Raw genomic sequence first — 3,729 nt, forward strand, 5'->3', positions numbered from 1 at the left:
GGGGGCGAGGGCGGAGGGCCGAAGGCTAGGGGCGAGGGGCGAGAGCCCGGCACGAGACCGAACTCCGCGACACCCTCCCCCCCACCCCGGCCACTCGCCCGCCCGCTCGCTGGTTAAAAATCGGCGCTCGCCACCCCGCGTCCGACTGCGCGGAGCCCCGCTCGGGACTTGGGGAGAGACCGTAACGGACATGGACCCGGACATACTCGGCTCTCCCTCCGTTCCCTGTACGGAGCTCTCTCGCAACACGGGCCGCGTGGACTGGCTCGGAACCGAGTCTTCGTTTGGGAAGACGAAGGGCCGTTTTCAGGCCCTGCGAGCTTCCAGCCGCGGTCTCTCTCTCTCAGCGGGGGCGCGGAGACCGATCGATGGGTAAAGCGACCCTCAGACAGGCGTGGCCGCGGGATGGACCCCCACGGCCGCAATATGCGTTCGAAATTTCGATGATCTGTGTCCTGCAATTCACATTAGTTAACGCAGATGGCTGCGTTCTTCATCGAAGCACGAGCCGAGTGATCCACCGCTAAGAGTCGTATTTGGGTTTGTGCCCGGCCCGTTACAGGCCGGGCGAAGGAAGCCATTCGAACAAGAGACAATTTTTGCCAATATATTTCAAGCCGGGTGCCTTCCCCCCCGTGCAGGGGGGAAGGTCATTGAACCTGGGCGTCACCACCGGACTGAGGAGTTACGGCCCGGGGGACGATCGCCCGAGTAGGTGCCCGAGACTTACGTGGTTTAGGAGACCGGGGTCTAGGCACCCGCCGTTCCCGGCGAGGCCCAGGGTTTGGTTCGCTGCGTTACGGGTCCCGGTCTAAGGCATTCAGGCGTGCGCTCAAAGCCAAGCTCTCCACCCCGGAGGGTATGAGCGAGGCCCGGTGGTACGCTCCCAAGTCCCCGCTTAGGGGAAGGCGCTGGGTAGATCCCACCTAGTCAGGACCGGCGGGCACCGGCCGTCTCCTTCGGGTGTTTAAACGCATCCGGGGTTCGTGAGGCCCCTTCAACTCGCGCACCGGCCTTAGACTATTATACGGTCCGTCTCTGCGAAGCCAACATCGGGGTATTTGCATGCGCTCTTAAGCTCCGCTCTAACCCCGTGAGGGGAAAGAGTTTCGCCCGGCGGTACGCTCCCGTCCACCACCACCCCCTGTGCCGGGGGGATGGGTTCAGGGAGATCCCACCAAGGCCGGCGAGCACCGGCCAACGCCCTGGGGGTGAGTAAGCCCCTTTGACTCGCGCACGCACAATCAAGCCTTCAACGATCAATTGTTTTTTGGGTTTAATGACCCGGCGGGCGGCTCCGGCGCCACTCTTCCCCCCGCGAACGGGGGGGGCGGACCGGGGTACCTATGCACCTAAGGCGGTCCTCGCATAACCCCGAGTTCCGAAGCCGGCTCGCTACGTCCACCCACCCGGAGGGGGAGAGACTCACGTCGGCCGACGATGAAAGTTAGCCCCACTATACACTTTTTGGACAAAGGCCCATTCAAATATATTGCCATTGGACACTTATGACCACAGTTGGATTGTATGCCGGTTTTGGATCCAAAATGCCGTATAAAGCATGACCATTCGGACACTGAGTGATAACTCTTTCCGATTTGCTACCCGCGGCTAAATCCGCGATTTGGACAGCACTAGAGGCACTGTTGCACCATCTATACATTCAGAACGTCGGGCCCCTCCTTTTATGATGTGTCACTTGTCTCTGATTGGCTTTCTGAATGGAAAAACCTACACTCTCCAACTTCCAATATATTCAACAGTGTCATATATATTGCAAATGGGATGCATTCAACTTTGACCTCCCAACAGTCCAGCCCAAAGCTTGGGGGAGGGTCCAAGGGTCCAGAAAGAGCGTAAAAAGGTCCAAATCACATGTACAACATGGCTTTGCCACTTATGATGTCATTTCATATTAAAATTTCTGTTTTTTTTTTTACAATAAACCTTTCTTGTCCCATTTGGAGCATATGGCATCCCAATTCACATATTCTGCCCATGAAAACATATGAATATTGATAACTCTTTTTTATGTATTGTCAACATCCCAATTCCAATATATTTGACTTGCACTCAGTATATTGCAATTTGACACTCTGTCATTTATATTGCAAATGGGATGTTCGTTCAATTACCATATATGCATATATTTGTGTTGTGTCAAATATATTGGAAATGGGATGCTTGTCCAATTACCATTTGTATGTTGTGGACAATCCTTAGAAGGGTCCGATTGACCCCAAATTGCAATATGTTTATCATGGACACCCCATGAGACAGTGTGTGCAATGGAGATAGCGTAGTGTGTTGTTTTCTATAAAAATAGCCCTAAAACTGTTCCTTTGTCTTGCACACACATTTGAATAAAAAACAGAGGCCGAACTGACACATGGAACGGAATTTTCCGGAATAAATTTGTTGATTTTTTTTTTCCATACAAGCCAAGGTCACAGAGACCTGGCCCTTCGATATGTTGTTCTGGGGGCACAGAAGGGCCAGCAGTCGACGGCGCTAAGTCGGCAGACCCCCGCAAACCCAGTTTCTGGACATCCCACTTCCAATATATCCCCATTCAAAACTCATATATGGCAATTGGACACTCCTTAGAAAGGTCCGAATGACCCCGAATCGCAATATGATTATGATGGACACTCCATTAGATGGTGTGTGAAGTTTCGTAAGCCTAGGGTGTTGTTTTCTATGAAAAATCCCTAAAAACATTTCATTGTTCTGTGCACACATTTGAATGGGGACAGAGGCCTAACTGGCACATGGAACGGAATTTTCCAGAATAAATTTGCTGATTTTTTTTTCCATACTAGGCAAGATCACAGGGACCTGGCCTTTCGATATGTTGTTCTGGGGGCCCAGAAGGGCCAGCACTCGACGGCGCTATGTTGGCAGACCCCCGCAAACCCAGTTTCATGACATCCCACTTCCAATATATCCCCATTCAAAACTCATATATGGCAATTGGACACTCCTTAGAAGGGTCCGAAAGACCCCAAATCGCAATATGTTTATGATGGATACTCCATTAGATGGTGTGTGAAGTTTCGTAAGCCTAGGGTGTTGTTTTCTATGAAAAATCCCTAAAAAGATTTGATTGTTCTGTGCACACATTTGAATGGGGAGAGGGGCCTAACTGACACATGGAGAGGAATTTTCCAGAATAAATTTGCTGATTTTTTTTTCCACACTAGGCAAGGTCACAGGGACCCGGCCCTTCGATATGTTGTTCTGGGGTCCCAGAAGAGCCAGCACTCGACGGCGCTATGTCGGCAGACCCCCGCAAACCCAGTTTCATGACATCCCACTTCCAATATATCCCCATTCAAAACTCATATATGGCAATTGGACACTCCTTAGAAGGGTCCGAAAGACCCCGAATCGCAATATGTTTATGATGGACACTCCATTAGATGGTGTGTAAAATTTCGTAAGCCTAGGTTGATGTTTTCTATGAAAAATCCCTAAAAACATTTCATTGTCCTGTGTGCACTTTTGAATGGGGACAGAGGCCTAACTGAAGAGTCAGAGGGCATTTTTCTGGAACTATTTAAATTTTTTTCCTATACAAGGAAAGGTCGCAGTGTCACGGCCTTTCGATATGTTGTTCGAGGGTCCGAGAAGGGTCCGCAGTGTAAGAGGTGAGGTCGACAGACCCCCCAAGGCCAATTTCTGGACATCCCACTTCCAATATATCCCCATTCAAAACTCATATATGGC

At 51.0% G+C, this 3,729-nt stretch overlaps 1 non-coding gene across 1 annotated transcript; it reads right to left on the reverse strand.

Annotated features, from left to right (window-relative positions):
• Positions 1-378: 378 nt before the first annotated feature.
• On the reverse strand, positions 379-532 carry LOC136686017 (5.8S ribosomal RNA). Its single transcript, XR_010800267.1, has one exon. It is a non-coding gene; the product is annotated as a 5.8S ribosomal RNA (ribosomal RNA).
• Positions 533-3,729: the final 3,197 nt, after the last annotated feature.

The sequence above is a fragment of the Hoplias malabaricus genome, unplaced genomic scaffold (assembly GCF_029633855.1).
Source record: "Hoplias malabaricus isolate fHopMal1 unplaced genomic scaffold, fHopMal1.hap1 H_1, whole genome shotgun sequence".
In the NCBI taxonomy this organism is placed as follows: domain Eukaryota; kingdom Metazoa; phylum Chordata; class Actinopteri; order Characiformes; family Erythrinidae; genus Hoplias; species Hoplias malabaricus.